Raw genomic sequence first — 13,288 nt, forward strand, 5'->3', positions numbered from 1 at the left:
AAAGATTTTGCTTTCTTCTTCTTTTAAACTGGCCTACTCAATAACCTAAACCCTCACCCCTACCCCTAGTTAATGTAACAGTGGCATTAATTTCATGTGGACTGTCGGGCTAATGAGAAATTATTTTAGCACTACAGAAGGGGGAAGTCTACAGAGAAGCTGTTAAGTATATCAAAGCAACAGAATAAAGAGAAAAATCAAAGAAGGTCAGAGAATTACTTACCCTTCCTTTCTTCTAAATGGTAAATGATTTATTTGCTTCAGTCTCTTAAGGGATACAGGTACCTTCCCTGTGGCTGCTTTCTACAAATAGTGGTAGCAAAGAAAGTCAGAAATGCAAGTCTCAAAGCAGAGATAACAGAAACACTTGAAGAAATAAGCTACAATAGATCAATAGGCACTTAGAGTTACAAAGAAATTAAGGAGTAAATGCAAACATTTTTCTCTAGTGTGTCTAAGTCACCATCTAAAACGTCTGTTATAAAAAGCTATGTCAAAAAATAGCGGTCTACAGTGGTACATATAATTGAATACAGGTAGACTGCAAATATAAATAGTTAAGCATGTCCACAACTTCTGAGTGAGTTCTCTGTTAACAGAAGTAAAAACAGGTAATTTCAGAATGGATAAAAGGTAAAGTTCTGCACCGATTAAAACCAGATTAAAAAAGAAGCTAAATAGGTAGTTACTGCTTCTGTTTTTCTGTCCCATGAAAACCCCTGAATAACTTTTTCCCTTCTACCATTTCCCAAAGGAGAGACATTTATTCCAGGAAGGTGCTTCTTGCAGGATGGAGAACTGCATTTTTGTTACAAGTGAATGACACCTAGGAATGAGTGTTTAAATTGTGGAGCAATTTGGAGGTAAATTAAAAAATAGGATTCACATCAGAGCAAAATCAAATCCTAACGGACAAGTGGGAAAACAAATCCCATCCTGATGTGTGTTAGTCAGATTTTTACTAAATAATAAAAATGGGAAAATAGCTTTGGAACTTAAATCTCATTTAAACGCAGGCCCATGAAGACTTTATAATTCTAAATGAATGTAATAACTTTAATATTGTATAACCTATATAAGATTTTCATTAGCATGACTTGAAGAATGGGAATTTTCTATTTAAAAGTACAACAGAATGTTAACAAAAAAAATAGCTACTTCAGTTAGACATTGAAATTGTTTTTAAAATGTTTTATTATGATTTTTAAAAACCTTCTTGGGAATTACTTATTTAATTTTTCAATACTTTCTAAAAAGCACCCTGGCAAACATTTCCTATTAACATTAAAGTGGATTTATGTTGATGCTCTTAAACTTTCACAGGACTTTGGGACATCCTGAGATAATTTTTGACACTTGGGAGTCACAGAACACAGAGAGCAAACCTTTTATCTGAAAGAAGACCACAATATAAGCATACCTTGGAGATATTGCAGGTTCAATTGCAGACCACTACAATAAAGTGAAAATCACAATAAAGTGAGTTACACAAACTTTTTGTTTCCCAGTCCATATAAAAGTTGTAATTACAGGCCGGGCCTAGTGTCTCACGCCTGTAATCCCAGCACTTTGGGAGTCCTAGCCAGGCGAATCACGAGGTCAGGAGATACAGACCATCCTGGCTAACATGGTGAAACCCCGTCTCTACTAAAAATATAAAAAGAATTAGCCAGGCGTGGTGGTGGCGGGCGCCTGTTGTCCCAGCTGCTCGGGAGGCTGAGGCAGGAGAATGGCATGAATCTGGGAGGTGGAGCTTGCAGTGAGCCAAGATCTTGCCACTGCACTACATCCTGAGGGACAGAGCGAGACTCCATCTCAAAAAAAAAAAAAAGAAAAAATAGGTGTGATTACACTATATTGTAGTCTGTTAAGTGTACAACATCATTATGTCTGAAAAAAAGACACAGTTTACACCTCCATTAAAAAATACTGATACAGGGAGGGAGGCGGGAGAGGATCATAAAATATAACTATTGGGTTTAATACTTGGGTAATGAAATAATCTGTACAACAAACCCCCATGACACACGTTTACCTATATGACAAACCTTCACAAGTACCCCGAACCTAAAACAAAAGTTAGAAAACAAAAACTTTATTGTTAAATAATACTACTAACAATCTTCTCAGCCTTTGGCAGGTTGTAATTTTTTCTTTCTTTTTTTCTTTTTTTTTTTTGAGATGCAGTCTCACTCTGTCACCAGGCTGGAGTGCAGTGGTGCAATCTCGGCTCACTGCAGCCTCCGCCTCCTGGTTCAAGTGATTCTCCTACCTCAGCTTACTCAGTAGCTGGGACTACATGCACCCGCCACCAAGCGCGGCTAATTTTGGTATTTTTAGTAGAGAGGAGGTTTCACCCTGTTGGCCAGGATGGTCTTGATCTCTTGACCTCAGGTGATCCATCCACCTCAGCCTCCCAAAGTGCTGGGATTACAGGCGTGAGCCACCGTGCCCAGCCAGGTTGTAATATTTTTGCTGGTAAAAGGTCTGACCTTATTGATGGCTGCTGATTGATCAGGGAGTGGTTGCTAAAGGCTAGGGTGGCTGTGGCAATTTCTTAAAATACCGCAACAATGAAGTTTGCTCATCAATTGATTCTTCCTGTCATGAAATATTTCTCTGCAGCATGCTACAATGTTTGACAGCATTTTACCCACAGGAGAACTTCTTTCAAAATTGAATCCTCTCAAAACCTGCCACTGCTTTATTAAATAAGTTTATGTAATGTTCTAAATCCTTTGTTGTCATTTCAACAATGTTTACAGCATCTTACCAAAAGCAGATTCCATCTCAAGAAACTACTTTCTTTGTTCATTCATAGGAAACAAATCCTCATTCATTAAAGTTTGATGATGAGATTGTAGCAACTGAGTCACATCTTCAGTTCTAGCTTTCTACCACGTATGCAGTGATTTCCACCCCTTATGCAGTTATTTTCTTCCCCTAAATCTTGAACCTATCAAAGTCATCCAGGAGGGTTAGAATCAACTTCTTCCAAACTTCTGTTAATGTTGATATTTTGACCTCCACCCATGAATCACAGATGTTTTTAATGGTATCTAGAAAGGTGAATCCTTCCCAGGTTTTCTTTTTTTGTTTCTTTTTGACGTGGAGTTTTGCTCTGCCAAGCTGGAGTGCAGTGGCACCATCTCAGCTCACTGCAACCTCTGCCTCCCGGGTTCAAGAGATTTTCCTGCCTCAGCCTCCCGAATAGCTGGGACTACAGGCGTGTGCCACCATGCCCGGCTAGCTTTTTGTATTTTTAGTAGAGACGGGGTTTCACCGCGTTAGCCAGGATGATCTCGATCTCCTGACCTTATGATCTACCCACCTCAGCCTCCCAAAGTGCTGGGATTACAGGTGTGAACCACCGCACCCGACCCAGAAGGTTTTCAATTTACTTTGTCCAAATCCATCAGAGAAATCACTGTCTATGGCAGCAATGACCTTACAACATGTATTTCTTAATAAAGCTTGAAAGTCAAAATTTCTCCTTGATTCATGGGCTGCAGAATGGATGTTGTGGTGGCAGGCATGGGCAACATTCATCTCCTTGTACATCTCTTGGATGACTAGGTGCATTGCCAATGAGCAATAATATTTTGAAAGGAATCTTTTCTTCTGAGCAGTAGGTCTCAACAGTGAGCTTAAAATAGTCAATAAACCATACCATAAACAGATGGACCATCTTCCAGACTTCGCTCTTTTATTTACAGAGCACAGGCAAAGTAGATTTAGCATCACTCTTAAGGGCCCTAGGATTTTCAGAATGATAAATGAACATTTGTTTCATCTTAAAGTCAGCAGCCGCATTAGCCCCTGAGAAGAGAGTCAGCCTGTCCTTTGAAGTCTGAAGCCGGATATTGGCTTCTTGTCTTTATGAAAATCCTAGATAGCATCTTCTAATATAAGACTGCATTGTCTTCATTAAAAATCTGTCAGAGTAGCCACCTGTGTTAGGCTGTTCTTGCATTGCTATAAAGGAATACCGGAGGCCGGGCGCGATGGCTCACGCCTGTAATCCCAGCACTTTGTGAGGCCAAGGCAGGTGGATCACAAGGTCAGGAGATCGAGACCATCCTGGCTAAAACAGTGAAACCCTGTCTCTACTAAAAATACAAAAAATTAGCCAGGCATGGTGGCAAGCACCTTTAGTCCCAGCTATTCGGGAGCCTGAGGTGGGAGAATGGCGAGAACCCAGGAGGCAGAGTTTGCAGTGAGCCGAGATGGTGCCACTGCACTCCAGCCTGGGTGACAGACTGAGACTCTGTCTCAAAAAAAATAAAAAAATAAAAAATAAAAGAAATATCTGAGACCAGGTAATTTATTAAGAAAACAGGTTTAATTGGCTCATGGTTCTGCAGGATATACAGGAAGTATAATGCTGGCATCTGCTTAGCTCCTGAAGAGGCCTCAGGGAGATTTTACTCATAGCAGAAGGTGAAGTAGGAGTGGACACATCACGTTGCTTACGTGAGAGCAAGAGAAAGGATAGCGGGGAGGTGTCACACACTTTTAAACAACCAGATCTTGTGAGAATTCACTGGTTATTGTGAGGACAGCACCAAGTCATGAAGTATCCACCTCTGCAACCCAAACACTTCCCACCAAGCCCCACGTCCAACATTGGGAGATTACATTTCAACATGAGATTTAGAGGGGACAATATCCAAACCATATCACTACCTTCATCAATTATCTTAGCCAGATCTTCTGGCTAACTTGTAGCTTTTACATCATCACTTGTGACTTTACCTTACACTTTTATGTTATGAAGATACCATTAAACTGCATGAACAAAACTTGACTAGTTTCAAACTTCTCTCTGCAGCTTCCTTATCTCTCTTAACCTTCACAGAATTAAAGAGAGTTTGGGCCTTGTTCTGGATTAGGCTTTTGCTTAAAGGAATGTTTTGGCTGGTTTAATTTTCTACCTAGACCACTAAACCTTTCGCCATATCAGCAATAAAGATGTTTCTCTTTCTTATTATTCATGTGTTTATTGGAGTAGCAGTTTCAATTTCTTGAAGATGTTTTTCTCTTGCATTCACTACTTGGCTAACTCTTTGGTGCAAGAGGCCTAGCTTTTGGCCTGTCTTAGCTTTCAACACGTCTTCCTCATGAAGCTAAATCATTTCTAGCTTCTGATTTCAAGTGAGAGACCTGTGACTCTTCCTTTCACTTGAACACATAGAGGCCATTGTAGTGTTATTAATTGGCCTAATTTCAATATTGTTGTGTCTCAGCAAATACAGACGCCTAAGAAAAGGGAGAGAAACGGCAATAACCAGTCAATGGAGCAGTCAGAACACACACACTTATTGATGAAGTTCACCATCTTATATGGGCACAGTTTGTGGTGCCCCAAAACAATTACAATAGAAACATCAAAGATCACCATAATAGATATATCAATAATGAAAACATTTGAAATATTTAGAGAATTACCAAAATGTGGTACAGAGACACAAACTGAGCACAAGCTTTTGAATGATACCAATAGACTTGTTCAACTCAAGGTTACCAAAAACCATCAACTTGCAAAAAAAAAAAAAAAAAAAAAAAAAAAAAAAAAAAAAAGACACATCTGCAAAGCATAAAGCATAATAAAATGAAGTATGTTCATACCCATCAATTATGAGAAATTTAAAGTACAATGAATAAAGAAAAATCTGCAGCAAGGAAAAGTAAGTACATGTAACTAATTTATCTAGAGGAAGTCTTTGGACTTGAAAAATGCATATCACTAACTCTTCATAGCTCTTCAAAAAACAAACTCCAGTCAAAACTTAAAGAACAGATGGATAGAAAAGAATGGCAGCAGGCTATGTGAGTTTTGGAAACAGGTTTGTAGGGATAAAGTGGCTCAGAGAGATCATTGCTTTGGGGTTACTCCAAGATTAACGTATAGCTACATTTGCAATAAATGGGGAAATTTTGATCAGAAGTTATTGGAAAAAGCAATCCATGCCAAAGTGTGTGTGTGTGTGTGTGTGTGTGTGTAATTTACATGTTTAAATAACAGGAGACATCTATTTTGAATCCAGTTGAATTCTAATCCTTTTCTCTAGGAAGTAGATACAAGATATAAAATATGAATGGAGCTAGTTTTGTTTGTTTGTTTGTTTGTTTTTTGAGACAGGGTCTCACTCTGTTACCCAGGCTGGAGTGCATTGGTGTGACCATGGCTCACTGCAGTCTAAACCTCTGAGGCTCAGGTGATCCTCCTACCTCAGCCTCCCGAGTAGCTGGGACTACACCAAGCTGGTATTTTTGTATTTTTTGTAGTAACGGGGTCTCACCATGTTGCCCAGGCTGGTCTCAAACTCCTGGGCTCAAGTGATCCTCCCAACTCAGCCTCCCAAAGTGCTGGGATTACAGGCAAGAGCCACTGCACCTGGCCATGCATGAGATCATGGCCAAGATCTAGTTGAGATCAGTCAAGGGAATAAAAAACAACAGATCTATGCTCTTATTTGGCATAGAATAAGAAAAGAAAATTGACAGTAGCCAAATAATTGAGAAATAAAAAAGAAAAGTTATAAAAAAAAGGCAAGCACGTTATAATCACTAGGATTATTGTATTATGACTGTTAAATCATTTCCAGAACTCTTCATGCTGAGTGTAGGGAGAGGGGCAGGAGGGGAAGGAAGAGGTAGAAAAGGAGTGGGAGGAAACAGACAGAGGGAAACAGAGAAGAGGAGAAAACTAATGGGAAAGATTGGTTTATTTAAAATACCACTTTCACGATTTCTTTTCCTTGCACAAGAACTCATGTAATCTTAGTCAAAAACCTATTTGTGTAGTAGTGATTTTCAGCCTGCTTTAGTGGTAGAAGCCATTTTTTAATGTACCCAGGATAACCAACTTCATCAACATGTGGTGGAAACCTAATCACCTTTGAAAAACATTTTTGAGTAATTTCTTGGACTACCACATCCTTTGTAACAGAAAGTCCAATCTCTCTCTCCCCAACTACACATTTCTATTAATATCAGGCCTTATTCAGTCCAAATAGGTTTTCTTTCTTTCTTTTCTTTCTTTCTCTCTCTCCCTTCCTTCCTTTCTTTCTTTCTTTCTCTCTTTCTTTCCTTTTCTTTTCTTTCTTTTTTTTTTTTTTTCTTTTTTTGAGATGGGGTCTCGCTGTGTCACCCAGGCTGGAGTGCAGTGGCATGATCTCAGCTCACTGCAACCTCTGCCTCCTGGGTTCAAGAGATTCTCCTGCCTCAGCCTCCCCAGTAGCTGGGATTACAGGCACATGCCACTCCACCTGGCTAATGTTTGTATTTTTAGTAGAGACGGGGTTTCACCATATTGGCCAGGCTGATCTTGAACTCCTGGCCTCAGGTGACCCACCTGCCTTGGCCTCCCAAAGTGTCGGGATTACTGGGATTACAGGCAGGAGCCACCACAACTGGCCAGGCTTTCTTTTTTTTCTTTTTTCTTTTTTTTTTTGAGATGGAGTCTTGCCCTGTCGCCCAGGCTGGAGTACAGTGGCGCGATCACTGCTCACTGCAAGCTCCGCCTTCCGGGTCCACGCCATTCTCCTGCCTCAGCCTCCCAAGTAGCTGGGACTACTGGCAGCTACCACCACGCCCGGCTAATTTTTTTTTGTTGTTGTATTTTTAGTAGAGATGGGGTTTCACCGTGTTAGCCGGGATGGTTTCAATCTCCTGACCTCGTGATCTGCCCGCCTCGGCCTCCCAAAGTGCTGGGATTACAGGCGTGAGCCACTGTGCCTGGCCCTTTTTTTTCTTTTTTTCCCCCAAATTTCCAGTGCAGAGAGAAATTGGAAGACACTAGACTGATATTGCTGATGCTTTTTGCTGCTACAATGTGTAGATATACAAAACTGACTTTGCACAGACTCATAAATCCGTGATTCCCACAGTGATTACAAATCCTGCATGGGCCACAGTAATCTACTCTCTCTTGCCACCAAATATGTCAGCCATCTTGGTTTACACTCACATGTTCAACCATAGCTACTCAAAGGACCATACCATTCCAAAATGGATGCTTACTAAGGTTCCAACCTTTCTTTGATTTATCTAGCTCTGTAAAAACTAGTACCTAGTCCTTTCTTTCCCTTGATGGTATCTCTTTTTGGAGAATCCTGGTATCCTTTCTACTTTTGGACCTTAGTAGATGCCATCAAGATCCACTCAGAAAAGTTTTCTGGATTTCGTGTGAGTATGTGTAGTTAATTGCATGTTAAAGTAGCCATAGACATAGTTTCTAACCTGAAGATTCCAATCCTTAACTTGCTGGCATTGGCACCAATAACTGGCATTTACTCGAAGATCCCTTGAAACATGAGTAGAAGTCAGCATCTTCACTGGGATTTTTGTCAGTTGTCTGAATACCAGGTTTTGGTACAGAAATCTTAAAGGAAAGTAATTCAGTGTGGCGTGTATGAGGGTAGTTTTGTTTTGTCAATCCTACTAGCCTTGAAATTACAGGCCTCTATGTCATACTTAGATTGTAGGCTAAAGGCAAACTGAGCGTCTCTGAATCCCCCTGTCCCATCTAGGATTTCTGAGGTTTTTGTCTTAGTCTGAGTTTAGCTTTCTTGATGTAAAGAACAAAAGACAATTAAAATACACTAACGTTTCCTATCATTCGTCCAACCATGCATTACGAAGCATGTAGTCTTCAAAGACGTAGTAGGCAATAACTTGACTAAATGTTTTGCAACCACATAACATGGTTAACAGTTTTTCACCTCTTAACGTCTTCCTCTCCACTCACTTCACTTAGCCAAAGTCATATTTTAGGTTCTGTTTTGCAGCAACCCAATCATAGTCCTAAATTCATTATGACTTGGTTCAACTGCATGTAATGAAAATTCCACAAATAACAGTGGCTTAAACAAGATAGTTTATTTTTCTTGCACATAAAAGGTGTCCACAAGGGGAGTATCCAAGGCAACTATGGCAGCTTTATGGTTCAATGAAGTACACCGTCCCTTGTCTTTAAGTATCATTCTGCACATGGTTTACATTCTCCAGACCATCATATTCTGGTCCAAGATGACTGCTGGAGCTACAGACATAATACTCATACTCTAAATAACAAGGAAAAAAAGAGGGCAAGGAAAAACCCTCATATTTGTACGGAGACTTTCCAGAAAAATTATACCCAACACTTTTACTTAATTGTCTTTGGGCATAACCTAGTCATATGACAACACTTAAATGCAAAGGAGGTTGGGAAATGTCATTGTTTAACTAAGTGGCATGTGTCAAACTGAAAACGTTAGGATGTTTTTACTAAGGACCAAGGGGGAAATCAATTTGATAAGATGTTTCTTGTAGATGTTTAAGAGTTCTTATAGAAGAATTAAATGTATTTAGTGTGCCTATATTTGGCATCAAGCACGTTTTATCAATGTACTAATAAGTGATTTCTTTGTGTTTGTCTTAAGTTTTTCAGTTGTGTACAATAGAGAAACATGAAAATTCAGACTGTTCTTCAGAGATTAAATGAAATATATATACACACACATACAACACAAACATGCATATAATTGACATGGAGCATAATAAATCCTTATCTATGATTTAAAAGATTTTAAAAAATCACTACAAGGAATTTTGTTGCCATAATTTGCTGATAATATATTGTAAAATAATATTTTATTGTTTAAACAATAAAATATTATTTTATACAGCAAATTATGGCAACAAATTCCTTGTAGTGATTTTTTAAAATCTTTAAATCATAGATAAGGATTTATTATGCTCCATGTCAATTATATGCATGTTTGTGTGTATGTGTGTGTATATATATTTCATTTAATCTCTGAGAACAGTCTGAATTTTCATGTTTCTCTATTGTACACAACTGAAAAACTTAAGACAAACACAAAGAAATCACTTATTAGTACATTGATAAACGTGCTTGATGCCAAATATAGGCACACTAAATACATTTAATTCTTCTATAAGAACTCTTAAACATCTACAAGAAACATCTTATCAAATTGATTTCCCCCTTTGTCCTTAGTAAAAACATCCTAACGTTTTCAGTTTGACACATGCCACTTAGTTAAACAATGACATTTCCCAACCTCCTTTGCATTTAAGTGTTGTCATATGACTAGGTTATGCCCAAAGACAATTAAGTAAAAGTGTTGGGTATAATTTTTCTGGAAAGTCTCCGTACAAATATGAGGGTTTTTCCTTGCCCTCTTTTTTTCCTTGTTATTTAGAGTATGAGTATTATGTCTGTAGCTCCAGCAGTCATCTTGGACCAGAATATGATGGTCTGGAGAATGTAAACCATGTGCAGAATGATACTTAAAGACAAGGGACGGTGTACTTCATTGAACCATAAAGCTGCCATAGTTGCCTTGGATACTCCCCTTGTGGACACCTTTTATGTGCAAGAAAAATAAACTATCTTGTTTAAGCCACTGTTATTTGTGGAATTTTCATTACATGCAGTTGAACCAAGTCATAATGAATTTAGGACTATGATTGGGTTGCTGCAAAACAGAACCTAAAATATGACTTTGGCTAAGTGAAGTGAGTGGAGAGGAAGACGTTAAGAGGTGAAAAACTGTTAACCATGTTATGTGGTTGCAAAACATTTAGTCAAGTTATTGCCTACTACGTCTTTGAAGACTACATGCTTCGTAATGCATGGTTGGACGAATGATAGGAAACGTTAGTGTATTTTAATTGTCTTTTGTTCTTTACATCAAGAAAGCTAAACTCAGACTAAGACAAAAACCTCAGAAATCCTAGATGGGACAGGGGGATTCAGAGACGCTCAGTTTGCCTTTAGCCTACAATCTAAGTATGACATAGAGGCCTGTAATTTCAAGGCTAGTAGGATTGACAAAACAAAACTACCCTCATACACGCCACACTGAATTACTTTCCTTTAAGATTTCTGTACCAAAACCTGGTATTCAGACAACTGACAAAAATCCCAGTGAAGATGCTGACTTCTACTCATGTTTCAAGGGATCTTCGAGTAAATGCCAGTTATTGGTGCCAATGCCAGCAAGTTAAGGATTGGAATCTTCAGGTTAGAAACTATGTCTATGGCTACTTTAACATGCAATTAACTACACATACTCACACGAAATCCAGAAAACTTTTCTGAGTGGATCTTGATGGCATCTACTAAGGTCCAAAAGTAGAAAGGATACCAGGATTCTCCAAAAAGAGATACCATCAAGGGAAAGAAAGGACTAGGTACTAGTTTTTACAGAGCTAGATAAATCAAAGAAAGGTTGGAACCTTAGTAAGCATCCATTTTGGAATGGTATGGTCCTTTGAGTAGCTATGGTTGAACATGTGAGTGTAAACCAAGATGGCTGACATATTTGGTGGCAAGAGAGAGTAGATTACTGTGGCCCATGCAGGATTTGTAATCACTGTGGGAATCACGGATTTATGAGTCTGTGCAAAGTCAGTTTTGTATATCTACACATTGTAGCAGCAAAAAGCATCAGCAATATCAGTCTAGTGTCTTCCAATTTCTCTCTGCACTGGAAATTTGGGGGAAAAAAGAAAAAAAAGGGCCAGGCACAGTGGCTCACGCCTGTAATCCCAGCACTTTGGGAGGCCGAGGCGGGCAGATCACGAGGTCAGGAGATTGAAACCATCCCGGCTAACACGGTGAAACCCCATCTCTACTAAAAATACAACAACAAAAAAAAATTAGCCGGGCGTGGTGGTAGCTGCCAGTAGTCCCAGCTACTTGGGAGGCTGAGGCAGGAGAATGGCGTGGACCCGGAAGGCGGAGCTTGCAGTGAGCAGTGATCGCGCCACTGTACTCCAGCCTGGGACAGGGCAAGACTCCATCTCAAAAAAAAAAAGAAAAAAGAAAAAAAAGAAAGCCTGGCCAGTTGTGGTGGCTCCTGCCTGTAATCCCAGTAATCCCGACACTTTGGGAGGCCAAGGCAGGTGGGTCACCTGAGGCCAGGAGTTCAAGATCAGCCTGGCCAATATGGTGAAACCCCGTCTCTACTAAAAATACAAACATTAGCCAGGTGGAGTGGCATGTGCCTGTAATCCCAGCTACTGGGGAGGCTGAGGCAGGAGAATCTCTTGAACCCAGGAGGCAGAGGTTGCAGTGAGCTGAGATCATGCCACTGCACTCCAGCCTGGGTGACACAGCGAGACCCCATCTCAAAAAAAAAAAAAAAAAAAAAAGAAAGAAAAAAGAAAAGGAAGAAAGAGAGAAAGAAAGAAAGAAAGAAAGGAAGGAGAGGAGAGAGAGAGAGAAAGAAAGAAAGAAAGAAAGAAAACCTATTTGGACTGAATAAGGCCTGATATTAATAGAAATGTGTAGTTGGGGAGAGAGAGATTGGACTTTCTGTTACAAAGGATGTGGTAGTCCAAGAAATTACTCAAAAATGTTTTTCAAAGGTGATTAGGTTTCCACCACATGTTGATGAAGTTGGTTATCCTGGGTACATTAAAAAATGGCTTCTACCACTAAAGCAGGCTGAAAATCACTACTACACAAATAGGTTTTTGACTAAGATTACATGAGTTCTTGTGCAAGGAAAAGAAATCGTGAAAGTGGTATTTTAAATAAACCAATCTTTCCCATTATTTTCTCCTCTTCTCTGTTTCCCTCTGTCTGTTTCCTCCCACTCCTTTTCTACCTCTTCCTTCCCCTCCTGCCCCTCTCCCTACACTCAGCATGAAGAGTTCTGGAAATGATTTAACAGTCATAATACAATAATCCTAGTGATTATAACGTGCTTGCCTTTTTTTTATAACTTTTCTTTTTTATTTCTCAATTATTTGGCTACTGTCAATTTTCTTTTCTTATTCTATGCCAAATAAGAGCATAGATCTGTTGTTTTTTATTCCCTTGACTGATCTCAACTAGATCTTGGCCATGATCTCATGCATGGCCAGGTGCAGTGGCTCTTGCCTGTAATCCCAGCACTTTGGGAGGCTGAGTTGGGAGGATCACTTGAGCCCAGGAGTTTGAGACCAGCCTGGGCAACATGGTGAGACCCCGTTACTACAAAAAATACAAAAATACCAGCTTGGTGTAGTCCCAGCTACTCGGGAGGCTGAGGTAGGAGGATCACCTGAGCCTCAGAGGTTTAGACTGCAGTGAGCCATGGTCACACCAATGCACTCCAGCCTGGGTAACAGAGTGAGACCCTGTCTCAAAAAACAAACAAACAAACAAACAAAACTAGCTCCATTCATATTTTATATCTTGTATCTACTTCCTAGAGAAAAGGATTAGAATTCAACTGGATTCAAAATAGATGTCTCCTGTTATTTAAACATGTAAATTACACAC

This window comes from Rhinopithecus roxellana, chromosome 4, assembly GCF_007565055.1.
Source record: "Rhinopithecus roxellana isolate Shanxi Qingling chromosome 4, ASM756505v1, whole genome shotgun sequence".
NCBI classification, from domain to species: domain Eukaryota; kingdom Metazoa; phylum Chordata; class Mammalia; order Primates; family Cercopithecidae; genus Rhinopithecus; species Rhinopithecus roxellana.